This window comes from Sminthopsis crassicaudata, chromosome 5 (assembly GCF_048593235.1).
Source record: "Sminthopsis crassicaudata isolate SCR6 chromosome 5, ASM4859323v1, whole genome shotgun sequence".
NCBI classification, from domain to species: Eukaryota; Metazoa; Chordata; class Mammalia; order Dasyuromorphia; family Dasyuridae; genus Sminthopsis; species Sminthopsis crassicaudata.
In genome coordinates this window covers 36,993,015-37,009,947 of record NC_133621.1, presented here as the reverse complement: position 1 = coordinate 37,009,947, position 16,933 = coordinate 36,993,015, and the positions used below count along the sequence as shown (strand labels likewise).

The window sequence follows — 16,933 nt, the reverse complement described above, 5'->3', positions numbered from 1 at the left end:
TCTTTAGTATTTCTTTGGGATATAAGCCCAGTAGTAGGACTGCTGAATCAAAGGGTATATACACACTTTCATAACTTTTGGGGCATAGTTCCAAATTGCTTTCCAGAATGGCTGGATTCTTTCACAACTCCACCAGCAAGGCCTCAGTGTCCCAGTTTTCCCGCATTCCCTCCAACATTCATTATGATCTTTTCCTGTCATCTTAGCCAAAATGACAGAAGTGTAGTGGTATCTCAGAGTAGTCTTAATTGGTATTTCTTTGATCAAGAGTGATTTGGAACACTCTTTCATATGAATGGAAGTCGTTTCACTTTCATCATCTAAAAATTTTCTGTTCCTATCCTTTCACCATTTATCAATTGGGGAATGGTTTGATTTCTTATAAATTAGAGTCCGTTCTCTATATATTTTGGAAATGAGACCTTTATCAAAATCTTCATCGGTAAACATATTTTCCCAATTTGTTACTTCCCTTCTAATCTTGTTTGCATTAGTTTTTTTGTTTTGTTTTTTTGTTTTTGTTTTTTTTTGTTTTTTTTGTACAAAAGTTTTTTAATTTCATGTAATCAAAATCTTCTATTTTGTGATCAATAATGATCTCTAGTTCTCCATTGGTCCTAAATTCCTTCCTTTTCCACAAGTCTGAGAGGTAAACTATCCTATATTCCTCTAATCTATTTATGATCTCATTCTTTATGCATAAATCATGGACTCATTTTGATCTTACCTTGGTATATGGTGTTAAGTGTGAGTCCATATCTAATTTCTGCCATACTAATTTCCATTTTTCCCAACAGCTTTTTTCAAATAATGAATTCTTATCCCAAAAGTTGGTATCTTTGGGTTTGTCAAACTCTAGATTGCTATAGTTGTACACTATTTTGTCCTGTGAACCTAAGGTGTTCCAATGATCCACTAATCTATTTCTTAGCCAATAGCAAATTATTCCCTTAATCTGTTTCACGACTTTTATTGCCGAGGCTAGCATTTCTAATACATTATTGAATAGTAATGGTGATAGTGGGCAACCTTGTTTCACTTCTGATCTTACTGGGAAAGGTTCCAGGTTATCCCCATTACATATGATGCTTACTGATAGTTTTAAATATATGCTCCTGACTATTTTAAAGAATAGTCCATTTATTCCTATACCCTCAAGTGTTTTTAATAGGAAAGGATGTTGTCTTTTGGGGATAAAGACATATTTGATCCTGATTATTCTAAGGAATAGTCCATTTATTCCTATACTCTCAAGTGTTTTTTAGTAGGAATGGATGTTGTATTTTATCAAATGTTTTTTCTGCATCTCCTGACAAAGTCATATGGTTTTTATTAATTTGATTATTAATATGGTTAATTATACTAATAGTTATCCTAATATTAAACCAGCCCTGTATTCCTCGTGTGAATCCTACTTGATCATAGTGTATTATCCTGCGGATGATTTTCTGAAGTCTTTTTGCTAATATCTTATTTAAGATTTTAGCATCAATATTCATTAAGGAGATTGGTCTATTGTTTTCTTTCTGTTTTCAACCTTCCTTCATCCCCTCTTTTCCCAAATAGTTTATATAACATTGGGCTAATTGTTCTTTAAATGTTTGGTAGAAGTCACATGACAAAAACTGCTGAGAAAACTGGAAATTAGTATGGCAGAAACTAGGCATGGACCCACATTGAACACCCCATACTAAGATAAGAACAAAATGGGTCCGAGATTTAGGCATAAAGAACGAAATCATAAATAAAATGGAGGAACATGGGATGGTTTCCCTCTCGGACTTGTGGAGGAGGAAGGAGCTGTTGTCCAAGGGAGAACTAGAGACCAGTATTGATCACAAAATAGAATATTTTGATGACGCCAAATTAAAAAGTTGCTGCACAAGCAAAACTAATGCCAACAAGATTAGAAGGGAAGTAACAAATTGGGTAAACATTTTTACAGTTAAAGGTTCTGATAAAGGGCTCATCTCCAAATTATACAGAGAATTGACTTGACTTTATAGGAAATCAAGCCATTCTCCAATTGATAAATGGTCAAAGGATATGAACAGACAATTTTCAGATGATGAAATTAAAACTATTTCCACTCATATGAAAGAGTGTTCCAAACCACGATTGGTCAGAGAAATGCAAATTAAGACAACTCTGAGATATCATTGGACACCTGTCAGATTGGCTAAGATGACAGGAACTAATAACGATGAACGTTGGAGGGGCTGTGGGAAAACTGGGACACTGATGCATTGTCGGTGGAGTTGTGAAAGAATCCAACCATTCTGGAGAGCAATGTGGAATTATGCCCAAAAAGTTATCACAATGTGCATACCCTTTGACCCAGCACTGCTACTACTGGGCTTATATCCCAAGGATATACTAAAGAAGGGAAAGGTGTGCCAAAATGTTTCTGGCAGCCCTTGTCATAGTGGCTAAACCTGGAAAATGAATGGATGTCCATCAATTGGAGAATGGTTGGGTAAATTATGGTATATGAATGTTATGGAATATTATTGTTCTGTAAGAAATGACCAACTGGAGGAATACGGAGAGGCTTGGAGAGACTTATATCAACTGATGCTGAGTGAAACGAGTAAAACGAGGGGATCATTATAAACTTCAACAATGATACTGAATGAGGATGTATTCTGATGGAAGTGGATATCTTCAACATAGAGAAGAGCTGATCCAATTCCAATTGGTCAATGATGGACAGAATCAGCTACACCCAGAGAAGGGACACTGGGAAATGAGTGTAAACTAGGAGCATTGGTTTTTGGTTTGGTTTGGTCTGGTTTGGTTTGGTTTCTCTTCCCAGATTATTTATACCTTGAGAATACAATCCTTCCTTTGCAACAACAACAGAATGGGGTTCTGCACATATATATTGTACCTAGGATATACTATAAGATATTTAAGATGTATGGGAATGCCTGCCATCTAGGGGAGAGGGTGGAGGGAAGGAGGGGGAAACCCGGAAGAAAAGGTAGGACAGGGGATAAGGTTGTAAAAAAAAAATTACCTATGCATATGTACTGTCAAAAATGTTATACTTATAAAAACTTAAGAAACAAAAAAGAAGATGAAGATCTTCTTGATCTTGAAAAAAAATAAATAAACCCATATTCTGGCTGGGCACTTAGGGTAAGGGGAATAGAGAGATTAGCATAATGGCTCCTTCCCTCAAGGAACTTGCATCTAATAGGAGAAATAAGCCTGAATAGGACAACTTGTTGGGAATAGGGTGAAGAGAATTCCTATTCTGGTAACAGTATGACTTAATGCCCTATAAGAACCCTTGTACTGAGATCTGGGGATTTTGTAAAGTTCAGATCATCTCATACATGCCATTTTTGACAAGTGGATGCCACTCATCAATTCAACGTGTATATACTAAGGACATACTTGTGTGCTAAGATTTGGCAACCCAAATTGAACATTTATCAAAAGTCTTCTAGCATCACATAGCATCACAAAGTTCTTTAAGCCCGGAGGGAATTGGAACAGCAAACAGCAGTGAAGCAAACTGCCTCTTTATTGGCACTTCATTGTGGAGCTAGCACATTTCCTTTTCTGTTCAGTTAGCCTAGTCCAAGATATGTCTTGTGAGAAAACTTTACTCAGTCAAGGGAATTGGGGGAAATCTCATTGCATTGTCTGAATCTAGACCTGCATGATCAGGAAACTAGATTATTAAGCCTAGACCTTAACTGAAAAGGTCGGTTATGTTGACCAGGGAACCTGGCCCATCACAGATTTATGCAAGGACTTTTCTCACATGGGTTCATCTTCATCAACCGGTATGTTTTATCTGAAAACTGGCCCCAATCTGGTCAGTTATCATTTCCATGTTTTTTGACTGTTCACAAACACTTGGAAGGGAGGAAGAGGACATCTCTTTTTCTTATTTTAGGGAATTGTATTTGTTTAATATCCCCCCCAAAAAATTTGGAACATCCTTAATCTTTACTCCAATTAGAAATCTGATTGCCTCATTTTGTATCCTGGTTAAGTGTTTAGTTTTTTTTTTTTTTTTTATTAATTCATCTTATTTGATTAATTGTTTTTAATCTGTCTCACTCTGTATTCAGGATCTATGGGCTGACTGATCAGTGGGGGATCCACTGACCTATTTATCATGCCTCATTTTATTTGGCTAATAAATCATACAGCTCAGCTTGACCCCTCAGCTATTTAATTAGCTTTCATAGACAGTTAAACATTTTCAGGTGTGGCCCACAATTACGACTGTCTGTTCCCTTCCTTTGAAGCACAGAAGAAAATATTGGCCAAAAATCATTTTATAATAGCAAAGAATTAGAAATTGAGGGGATGCCCTTTAGTTGGGGAATGGCTGAACAAGATGTAGTATAGGGTTGTGACAGAATACTATAGTGCTAGAAGAAATGACAAACACATTAGTTTGCAGATAACTTGGAAAGACTTCTATGACCTCATACAAAGTGAAGTGACTAAATTCAAGAGATCATTGTACACAGTAACAGCAATATCATGAAAAAAGATCAGCTGGAAAAGATTTAGCTATTCTTGAAGAAAATTGTTTTTGTACATTTTGTAACATTCCTTTAAAAAAATGGAGTCGTAATTCTCTTCCTCTTTCTAAACCCTCCCCCACCTGTTGTGTTATCGATTATATATGTAAGGTCATGGAATACCTATTAACCGTGTTGCCTCCCCCCAAAAGAAAAGGCAAGTATAATAATAAAGTAAAACTAAACATACTTTAATCTTCACTCAGAGGTGGATAACATTTTCCTGAGGGGATCTTCATAGTCCTCTTTGATCATTGGATTGATTAGGGATCAATGATAAAAATGATTTTAAAAAAAGATTATCTATTTCTTTCATTGTTGACCATTCTGGCAATAATGCTTACTATGGATAATTTCTTCAGGTTCTGCTCATTTCATTTTTCCTTCCTTCATATCAGAGTGATTCATACAATGAGCGCTATCTCCTCCCTCTATTTCCCGTTAGGTTCCTTCCTGGGGGCTAAGTCAGTACTTAACAGTTCTCTAGCTCAGAGTTGACACCTTTAGTTGCCACCTCTAAAGGAGTTGACACCTTCGCAAGAGCTTGCTGATTGGTCTGTAAGCCCATTCTCCGGGAGTATTTAAGGAGCCAGGATTCCGGAAGAAGGGAATTGCAGATTCTGCGGTGGAGCTGACTGGGGACGCTTGGACAAGAGAAGATTCGCAAGAACGGAAGGAAAAGCAGAGAAAAATCCTCCTCCCAGAGAAGGCTTATAATTGAGAGCAGACAGGACACTCCAATTTAGCGCCCAACGCGGGGAGCTGTGCTGGAGGCAGCAGCAGCAGCAGCAGCAGCAGCAGCAGCAGCAGCAGCAGCAGCAGCAACAGCGGCCTCAGAAGCAGCGGCAGCAGCAGCAACAGCGGCCTCAGAAGCAGCGGCAGCAGCAGCCTCCTGAGGAGCTTAACATGGCGACGGGGGGGCCGGCGGCGGGGGGTCTGCGCGAGCAGCGGCGCTACGGCTTATCTGGCGGGAGCCTGGGCCAGGACAATCTCACCGTGGTGCACGTGAAGCTCACGGACACGGCGATCCGGGCGCTGGAGACCTACCAGAGCCACAAGCATGGAACTCCTTCCAGACCTTCCATTCAGTTCCAGGGATTCGAGGGGCTGCTCAGAATTCCCAAAAAGGATCGTCCAAAGGAAGTGCAGAACTTTAGCTTCTCCCTGTCAACCCCTGGCAAAGATCACCCTCAGGAAAGCTTTGAGTGCGTCCGCCAAACTGTCTCCACTTCTGGGGCCTCACAGCTCCACTGCCTGGGAGTTATTCAAGATCAAGTTACAGTCAGGGCAACAAAGGACTCCTCTCAAGTGCCAAGAGAAGGCAGGAGGCAGGCAGGAGAGGAATCCCGGAACCCAGGGACAAACGTTAGCAAAGCCGGCGGACCCATTGCAGGAAGAAGAGAAGAAATTGGGAAAGCGCCTCCAGCTGGGCCACAGGCAGCCCCCGAGAGAAAAAGGGCAGCTCCTATTGAGCCTGCACCTACCCTCCGGAAGACCCAGCTGAAGGACAGTGTTTCTGGGCGGCCCTACAGGGCCAGGGTGATTCACCTCCTGGCCCTGAAGACTTACAAGAAACCAGAACTCTTGGCTCGATTACAGAGAGATGGCGTTTCTCCAAAAGACAAGGACTCCCTCGGAGCCATCCTTCAACAGGTGGCCAAGCTGAATCCCAAGGACCTCTCTTATTCCTTAAAGGATTCTGTATTTCAAGAGCTCCAAAAAGATTGGCCGGGATACAATGAGACAGAGAGAGAGTCCCTGGAGTTAGTGCTATCGAGAAAATTGAATCCATCTCCCCAGAATGACTCGAGCACCAGCGCTTCAGAAGCTCCTCAACGTTCTAGGAAAGAGGCTGCGCCTTCTGCTTCTCAGAAACGCCTCTTGGATTCAGATTTCATAGATCCTTTAAGGAATAAAAAACCTCGGATATCTCACCTGACAAAGAGAGCTCCTCCAACATGCAACGGTCATTTGAATTCTACCCTTCAAAAAAATGCTGGGGCTCCACCCCCACCCCCATCACCTCCTCCCTCTCCTCCTCCTCCTCCTCCTCCTACTCCTCCTCCTCCTCCTCCTCCTCCTCCAACTGCTGCCAGCCCAACTCCACCACCTCTTCCTTCAACCCACCTTCCAGTTTCAAATCCTCCTCAGACTGCAAAGTCTAGCTCCAAGTCCCCTAGCACTCCAGAAGGCAGGGGGACTCAAGATCTACCTATGGACAGCTGTAGTCCAAATGGTAGCATCTTTGAGCGCCAGCAGGACAAAGATACCTCTAGGACTTCTTTGGAAATCCCACCCCCTGATTCAATCCTGTCGAAGGGTGCAAAGCCCATGGAAGACAAGCATTCAATGGCACATAAAAAATCTAAAGAAAAATCTAAAAAACATAAGGAAAAGGACCCAATTCAAAAACAGCCCATTGAGGAAAAGGGGAAAGACCTTAAGACGAAAGAGGAAATTGCCAAGCTAAATAGCTCTAGTCTGGATTCAAATGATGGAGTTAAAGAGGTTGGCCCTACCTCCACTGACCCTTCATCAACTATTGAACTGCCAGATTACTTAATAAAATATATTGCTATTGGCTCACATGAGCAACGCCAGAATTATACAGATGACTTCAATACAGAGTATGATGAGTATAGAACTTTGCATGCCAGAATGGAGACGGTGGCCACAAGGTTTAGGAAACTTGATGCAAAACGTCAGCGTCTTTCTCCAGGCTCCAAAGAGTATCAGACTCTTCATGAAGAGGTCTTAAAAGAATATCAGAAGCTCAACCAGGCTAGTCCCAATTACCACGAAGAAAAATCCAGATGTGATTATCTTCATAACAAGTTGGCTCACATCAAAAGACTAATAGGTGAATTCGACCAACAGCACTAGACCTCTGCTTAGACCAGAAGATGTGAATAAACTTAAGCTTATTTATTTAAAATTTCAAATGAATTGCTGGAAGATTCTAAAATATTGAAACTTGGCCATTTGAAAGTTTCACTATTAGCAAACTTTGGGTTACGTTTTTTTTTTTTTTTTAATTTTGTAATTTTTTTACCACAATATTTCTTGTATTCATTTTTTCCAAATTTCCCCCTCTCTCCCTCTACTCCCTCCCCTAGATGACAGGCAATCCCACACATGTTAAATGTGTTAACAGCATATCCTAGATACAATATATGTGTGGAAAACCAAACTTCTTCTTGCACAGTAAGAATTGTATTCTGAAGGAACAAGTAACCTGGGTGGAAAGACAATAGTGCAAACAGTTTACACTCAACTCCCAGTGTTCCTTCTCTGGGTGTAGCTGTTTCTGTCCATCATTGCTCAACTGGAACTGAATCAGATCTTCTCTTTGTTGAAGATATCCACTTCAATCAGAATATTTCTCCATACAGTAGTATTGCTGTAGTGTACAGTGATCTCCTGGTTCTGCTCATTTCACTCAGCATCAGTTCATTGGAAGTCTTTCCAAGCCTCTCTATATTCACCCTGCTGGTCATTTCCTACAGAGCAATACTATTCCATAACATTCATATAGCATAATTCACCCAACTATTCTCCAATTGATGGGCATCCATTCAATTTCCATTTTCTACCCACTACAAATAGGGCTGCCACAAACATTTTGGCACATACAGGTCCCTTTCCATTCTTTAGTATTTCTTTGGGATATAAGCCCAGTAGTAGGACTGCTGAATCAAAGGGTATATACACACTTTCATAACTTTTTGGGCATAGTTCCAAATTGCTTTCCAGAATGGCTGGATTCTTTCACAACTCCACCAGCAAGGCCTCAGTGTCCCAGTTTTCCCGCATTCCCTCCAACATTCATTATGATCTTTTCCTGTCATCTTAGCCAAAATGACAGAAGTGTAGTGGTATCTCAGAGTAGTCTTAATTGGTATTTCTTTGATCAAGAGTGATTTGGAACACTCTTTCATATGAATGGAAGTCGTTTCACTTTCATCATCTAAAAATTTTCTGTTCCTATCCTTTCACCATTTATCAATTGGGGAATGGTTTGATTTCTTATAAATTAGAGTCCGTTCTCTATATATTTTGGAAATGAGACCTTTATCAAAATCTTCATCGGTAAACATATTTTCCCAATTTGTTACTTCCCTTCTAATCTTGTTTGCATTAGTTTTTTTGTTTTGTTTTTTTGTTTTTGTTTTTTTTTGTTTTTTTTGTACAAAAGTTTTTTAATTTCATGTAATCAAAATCTTCTATTTTGTGATCAATAATGATCTCTAGTTCTCCATTGGTCCTAAATTCCTTCCTTTTCCACAAGTCTGAGAGGTAAACTATCCTATATTCCTCTAATCTATTTATGATCTCATTCTTTATGCATAAATCATGGACTCATTTTGATCTTACCTTGGTATATGGTGTTAAGTGTGAGTCCATATCTAATTTCTGCCATACTAATTTCCATTTTTCCCAACAGCTTTTTTCAAATAATGAATTCTTATCCCAAAAGTTGGTATCTTTGGGTTTGTCAAACTCTAGATTGCTATAGTTGTACACTATTTTGTCCTGTGAACCTAAGGTGTTCCAATGATCCACTAATCTATTTCTTAGCCAATAGCAAATTATTCCCTTAATCTGTTTCACGACTTTTTATTGCCGAGGCTAGCATTTCTAATACATTATTGAATAGTAATGGTGATAGTGGGCAACCTTGTTTCACTTCTGATCTTACTGGGAAAGGTTCCAGGTTATCCCCATTACATATGATGCTTACTGATAGTTTTAAATATATGCTCCTGACTATTTTAAAGAATAGTCCATTTATTCCTATACCCTCAAGTGTTTTTAATAGGAAAGGATGTTGTCTTTTGGGGATAAAGAAATATTTGATCCTGATTATTCTAAGGAATAGTCCATTTATTCCTATACTCTCAAGTGTTTTTTAGTAGGAATGGATGTTGTATTTTATCAAATGTTTTTTCTGCATCTCCTGACAAAGTCATATGGTTTTTATTAATTTGATTATTAATATGGTTAATTATACTAATAGTTATCCTAATATTAAACCAGCCCTGTATTCCTCGTGTGAATCCTACTTGATCATAGTGTATTATCCTGCGGATGATTTTCTGAAGTCTTTTTGCTAATATCTTATTTAAGATTTTAGCATCAATATTCATTAAGGAGATTGGTCTATTGTTTTCTTTCTGTTTTCAACCTTCCTTCATCCCCTCTTTTCCCAAATAGTTTATATAACATTGGGCTAATTGTTCTTTAAATGTTTGGTAGAAGTCACATGACAAAAACTGCTGAGAAAACTGGAAATTAGTATGGCAGAAACTAGGCATGGACCCCACATTGAACACCCCATACTAAGATAAGAACAAAATGGGTCCGAGATTTAGGCATAAAGAACGAAATCATAAATAAAATGGAGGAACATGGGATGGTTTCCCTCTCGGACTTGTGGAGGAGGAAGGAGCTGTTGTCCAAGGGAGAACTAGAGACCAGTATTGATCACAAAATAGAAAATTTTGATGACGCCAAATTAAAAAGTTGCTGCACAAGCAAAACTAATGCCAACAAGATTAGAAGGGAAGTAACAAATTGGGTAAACATTTTTACAGTTAAAGGTTCTGATAAAGGGCTCATCTCCAAATTATACAGAGAATTGACTTGACTTTATAAGAAATCAAGCCATTCTCCAATTGATAAATGGTCAAAGGATATGAACAGACAATTTTCAGATGATGAAATTAAAACTATTTCCACTCATATGAAAGAGTGTTCCAAACCACGATTGGTCAGAGAAATGCAAATTAAGACAACTCTGAGATATCATTGGACACCTGTCAGATTGGCTAAGATGACAGGAACTAATAACGATGAACGTTGGAGGGGCTGTGGGAAAACTGGGACACTGATGCATTGTCGGTGGAGTTGTGAAAGAATCCAACCATTCTGGAGAGCAATGTGGAATTATGCCCAAAAAGTTATCACAATGTGCATACCCTTTGACCCAGCACTGCTACTACTGGGCTTATATCCCAAGGATATACTAAAGAAGGGAAAGGTGTGCCAAAATGTTTCTGGCAGCCTTGTCATAGTGGCTAAACCTGGAAAATGAATGGATGTCCATCAATTGGAGAATGGTTGGGTAAATTATGGTATATGAATGTTATGGAATATTATTGTTCTGTAAGAAATGACCAACTGGAGGAATACGGAGAGGCTTGGAGAGACTTATATCAACTGATGCTGAGTGAAACGAGTAAAACGAGGGGATCATTATAAACTTCAACAATGATACTGAATGAGGATGTATTCTGATGGAAGTGGATATCTTCAACATAGAGAAGAGCTGATCCAATTCCAATTGGTCAATGATGGACAGAATCAGCTACACCCAGAGAAGGGACACTGGGAAATGAGTGTAAACTAGGAGCATTGGTTTTTGGTTTGGTTTGGTCTGGTTTGGTTTGGTTTCTCTTCCCAGATTATTTATACCTTGAGAATACAATCCTTCCTTTGCAACAACAACAGAATGGGGTTCTGCACATATATATTGTACCTAGGATATACTATAAGATATTTAAGATGTATGGGAATGCCTGCCATCTAGGGGAGAGGGTGGAGGGAAGGAGGGGGAAACCCGGAAGAAAAGGTAGGACAGGGGATAAGGTTGTAAAAAAAAAATTACCTATGCATATGTACTGTCAAAAATGTTATACTTATAAAAACTTAAGAAACAAAAAAGAAGATGAAGATCTTCTTGATCTTGAAAAAAAATAAATAAACCCATATTCTGGCTGGGCACTTAGGGTAAGGGGAATAGAGAGATTAGCATAATGGCTCCTTCCCTCAAGGAACTTGCATCTAATAGGAGAAATAAGCCTGAATAGGACAACTTGTTGGAATAGGGTGAAGAGAATTCCTATTCTGGTAACAGTATGACTTAATGCCCTATAAGAACCCTTGTACTGAGATCTGGGGATTTTGTAAAGTCAGATCATCTCATACATGCCATTTTTGACAAGTGGATGCCACTCATCAATTCAACGTGTATATACTAAGGACATACTTGTGTGCTAAGATTTGGCACCCAAATTGAACATTTATCAAAAGTCTTCTAGCATCACATAGCATCACAAAGTTCTTTAAGCCCGGAGGGAATTGGAACAGCAAACAGCAGTGAAGCAAACTGCCTCTTTATTGGCACTTCATTGTGGAGCTAGCACATTTCCTTTTCTGTTCAGTTAGCCTAGTCCAAGATATGTCTTGTGAGAAAACTTTACTCAGTCAAGGGAATTGGGGGAAATCTCATTGCATTGTCTGAATCTAGACCTGCATGATCAGGAAACTAGATTATTAAGCCTAGACCTTAACTGAAAAGGTCGGTTATGTTGACCAGGGAACCTGGCCCATCACAGATTTATGCAAGGACTTTTCTCACATGGGTTCATCTTCATCAACCGGTATGTTTTATCTGAAAACTGGCCCCAATCTGGTCAGTTATCATTTCCATGTTTTTTGACTGTTCACAAACACTTGGAAGGGAGGAAGAGGACATCTCTTTTTCTTATTTTAGGGAATTGTATTTGTTTAATATCCCCCCCAAAAAATTTGGAACATCCTTAATCTTTACTCCAATTAGAAATCTGATTGCCTCATTTTGTATCCTGGTTAAGTGTTTAGTTTTTTTTTTTTTTTTTATTAATTCATCTTATTTGATTAATTGTTTTTAATCTGTCTCACTCTGTATTCAGGATCTATGGGCTGACTGATCAGTGGGGGATCCACTGACCTATTTATCATGCCTCATTTTATTTGGCTAATAAATCATACAGCTCAGCTTGACCCCTCAGCTATTTAATTAGCTTTCATAGACAGTTAAACATTTTCAGGTGTGGCCCACAATTACGACTGTCTGTTCCCTTCCTTTGAAGCACAGAAGAAAATATTGGCCAAAAATCATTTTATAATAGCAAAGAATTAGAAATTGAGGGGATGCCCTTTAGTTGGGGAATGGCTGAACAAGATGTAGTATAGGGTTGTGACAGAATACTATAGTGCTAGAAGAAATGACAAACACATTAGTTTGCAGATAACTTGGAAAGACTTCTATGACCTCATACAAAGTGAAGTGACTAAATTCAAGAGATCATTGTACACAGTAACAGCAATATCATGAAAAAAGATCAGCTGGAAAAGATTTAGCTATTCTTGAAGAAAATTGTTTTTGTACATTTTGTAACATTCCTTTAAAAAAATGGAGTCGTAATTCTCTTCCTCTTTCTAAACCCTCCCCCACCTGTTGTGTTATCGATTATATATGTAAGGTCATGGAATACCTATTAACCGTGTTGCCTCCCCCCAAAAGAAAAGGCAAGTATAATAATAAAGTAAAACTAAACATACTTTAATCTTCACTCAGAGGTGGATAACATTTTCCTGAGGGGATCTTCATAGTCCTCTTTGATCATTGGATTGATTAGGGATCAATGATAAAAATGATTTTAAAAAAAGATTATCTATTTCTTTCATTGTTGACCATTCTGGCAATAATGCTTACTATGGATAATTTCTTCAGGTTCTGCTCATTTCATTTTTCCTTCCTTCATATCAGAGTGATTCATACAATGAGCGCTATCTCCTCCCTCTATTTCCCGTTAGGTTCCTTCCTGGGGGCTAAGTCAGTACTTAACAGTTCTCTAGCTCAGAGTTGACACCTTTAGTTGCCACCTCTAAAGGAGTTGACACCTTCGCAAGAGCTTGCTGATTGGTCTGTAAGCCCATTCTCCGGGAGTATTTAAGGAGCCAGGATTCCGGAAGAAGGGAATTGCAGATTCTGCGGTGGAGCTGACTGGGGACGCTTGGACAAGAGAAGATTCGCAAGAACGGAAGGAAAAGCAGAGAAAAATCCTCCTCCCAGAGAAGGCTTATAATTGAGAGCAGACAGGACACTCCAATTTAGCGCCCAACGCGGGGAGCTGTGCTGGAGGCAGCAGCAGCAGCAGCAGCAGCAGCAGCAGCAGCAGCAGCAGCAGCAGCAACAGCGGCCTCAGAAGCAGCGGCAGCAGCAGCAACAGCGGCCTCAGAAGCAGCGGCAGCAGCAGCCTCCTGAGGAGCTTAACATGGCGACGGGGGGGCCGGCGGCGGGGGGTCTGCGCGAGCAGCGGCGCTACGGCTTATCTGGCGGGAGCCTGGGCCAGGACAATCTCACCGTGGTGCACGTGAAGCTCACGGACACGGCGATCCGGGCGCTGGAGACCTACCAGAGCCACAAGCATGGAACTCCTTCCAGACCTTCCATTCAGTTCCAGGGATTCGAGGGGCTGCTCAGAATTCCCAAAAAGGATCGTCCAAAGGAAGTGCAGAACTTTAGCTTCTCCCTGTCAACCCCTGGCAAAGATCACCCTCAGGAAAGCTTTGAGTGCGTCCGCCAAACTGTCTCCACTTCTGGGGCCTCACAGCTCCACTGCCTGGGAGTTATTCAAGATCAAGTTACAGTCAGGGCAACAAAGGACTCCTCTCAAGTGCCAAGAGAAGGCAGGAGGCAGGCAGGAGAGGAATCCCGGAACCCAGGGACAAACGTTAGCAAAGCCGGCGGACCCATTGCAGGAAGAAGAGAAGAAATTGGGAAAGCGCCTCCAGCTGGGCCACAGGCAGCCCCCGAGAGAAAAAGGGCAGCTCCTATTGAGCCTGCACCTACCCTCCGGAAGACCCAGCTGAAGGACAGTGTTTCTGGGCGGCCTACAGGGCCAGGGTGATTCACCTCCTGGCCCTGAAGACTTACAAGAAACCAGAACTCTTGGCTCGATTACAGAGAGATGGCGTTTCTCCAAAAGACAAGGACTCCCTCGGAGCCATCCTTCAACAGGTGGCCAAGCTGAATCCCAAGGACCTCTCTTATTCCTTAAAGGATTCTGTATTTCAAGAGCTCCAAAAAGATTGGCCGGGATACAATGAGACAGAGAGAGAGTCCCTGGAGTTAGTGCTATCGAGAAAATTGAATCCATCTCCCCAGAATGACTCGAGCACCAGCGCTTCAGAAGCTCCTCAACGTTCTAGGAAAGAGGCTGCGCCTTCTGCTTCTCAGAAACGCCTCTTGGATTCAGATTTCATAGATCCTTTAAGGAATAAAAAACCTCGATATCTCACCTGACAAATAGAGCTCCTCCAACATGCAACGGTCATTTGAATTCTACCTTCAAAAAAATGCTGGGGCTCCACCCCCACCCCCATCACCTCCTCCCTCTCCTCCTCCTCCTCCTCCTCCTACTCCTCCTCCTCCTCCTCCTCCTCCAACTGCTGCCAGCGCAACTCCACCACCTCTTCCTTCAACCCACCTTCCAGTTTCAAATCCTCCTCATACTGCAAAGTCTAGCTCCAAGTCCCCTAGCACTCCAGAAGGCAGGGGGACTCAAGATCTACCTATGGACAGCTGTAGTCCAAATGGTAGCATCTTTGAGCGCCAGCAGGACAAAGATACCTCTAGGACTTCTTTGGAATCCCACCCCCTGATTCAATCCTGTCGAAGGGTGCAAAGCCCATGGAAGACAAGCATTCAATGGCACATAAAAAATCTAAAGAAAAATCTAAAAAACATAAGGAAAAGGACCCAATTCAAAAACAGCCCATTGAGGAAAAGGGGAAAGACCTTAAGACGAAAGAGGAAATTGCCAAGCTAAATAGCTCTAGTCTGGATTCAAATGATGGAGTTAAAGAGGTTGGCCCTACCTCCACTGACCCTTCATCAACTATTGAACTGCCAGATTACTTAATAAAATATATTGCTATTGGCTCACATGAGCAACGCCAGAATTATACAGATGACTTCAATACAGAGTATGATGAGTATAGAACTTTGCATGCCAGAATGGAGACGGTGGCCACAAGGTTTAGGAAACTTGATGCAAAACGTCAGCGTCTTTCTCCAGGCTCCAAAGAGTATCAGACTCTTCATGAAGAGGTCTTAAAAGAATATCAGAAGCTCAACCAGGCTAGTCCCAATTACCACGAAGAAAAATCCAGATGTGATTATCTTCATAACAAGTTGGCTCACATCAAAAGACTAATAGGTGAATTCGACCAACAGCACTAGACCTCTGCTTAGACCAGAAGATGTGAATAAACTTAAGCTTATTTATTTAAAATTTCAAATGAATTGCTGGAAGATTCTAAAATATTGAAACTTGGCCATTTGAAAGTTTCACTATTAGCAAACTTTGGGTTACGTTTTTTTTTTTTTTTTTAATTTTGTAATTTTTTTACCACAATATTTCTTGTATTCATTTTTTCCAAATTTCCCCCTCTCTCCCTCTACTCCCTCCCCTAGATGACAGGCAATCCCACACATGTTAAATGTGTTAACAGCATATCCTAGATACAATATATGTGTGGAAAACCAAACTTCTTCTTGCACAGTAAGAATTGTATTCTGAAGGAACAAGTAACCTGGGTGGAAAGACAATAGTGCAAACAGTTTACACTCAACTCCCAGTGTTCCTTCTCTGGGTGTAGCTGTTTCTGTCCATCATTGCTCAACTGGAACTGAATCAGATCTTCTCTTTGTTGAAGATATCCACTTCAATCAGAATATTTCTCCATACAGTAGTATTGCTGTAGTGTACAGTGATCTCCTGGTTCTGCTCATTTCACTCAGCATCAGTTCATTGGAAGTCTTTCCAAGCCTCTCTATATTCACCCTGCTGGTCATTTCCTACAGAGCAATACTATTCCATAACATTCATATAGCATAATTCACCCAACTATTCTCCAATTGATGGGCATCCATTCAATTTCCATTTTCTACCCACTACAAATAGGGCTGCCACAAACATTTTGGCACATACAGGTCCCTTTCCATTCTTTAGTATTTCTTTGGGATATAAGCCCAGTAGTAGGACTGCTGAATCAAAGGGTATATACACACTTTCATAACTTTTTGGGCATAGTTCCAAATTGCTTTCCAGAATGGCTGGATTCTTTCACAACTCCACCAGCAAGGCCTCAGTGTCCCAGTTTTCCCGCATTCCCTCCAACATTCATTATGATCTTTTCCTGTCATCTTAGCCAAAATGACAGAAGTGTAGTGGTATCTCAGAGTAGTCTTAATTGGTATTTCTTTGATCAAGAGTGATTTGGAACACTCTTTCATATGAATGGAAGTCGTTTCACTTTCATCATCTAAAAATTTTCTGTTCCTATCCTTTCACCATTTATCAATTGGGGAATGGTTTGATTTCTTATAAATTAGAGTCCGTTCTCTATATATTTTGGAAATGAGACCTTTATCAAAATCTTCATCGGTAAACATATTTTCCCAATTTGTTACTTCCCTTCTAATCTTGTTTGCATTAGTTTTTTTGTTTTGTTTTTTTGTTTTTGTTTTTTTTTGTTTTTTTTGTACAAAA

At 40.3% G+C, this 16,933-nt stretch overlaps 1 pseudogene; it reads left to right on the top strand.

The window, feature by feature from the left end:
- The first annotated feature begins 5,456 nt into the window (after positions 1-5,456).
- Positions 5,457-7,433, top strand: LOC141543806 (RNA polymerase II elongation factor ELL2 pseudogene; annotated as a pseudogene).
- Positions 7,434-16,933: the final 9,500 nt, after the last annotated feature.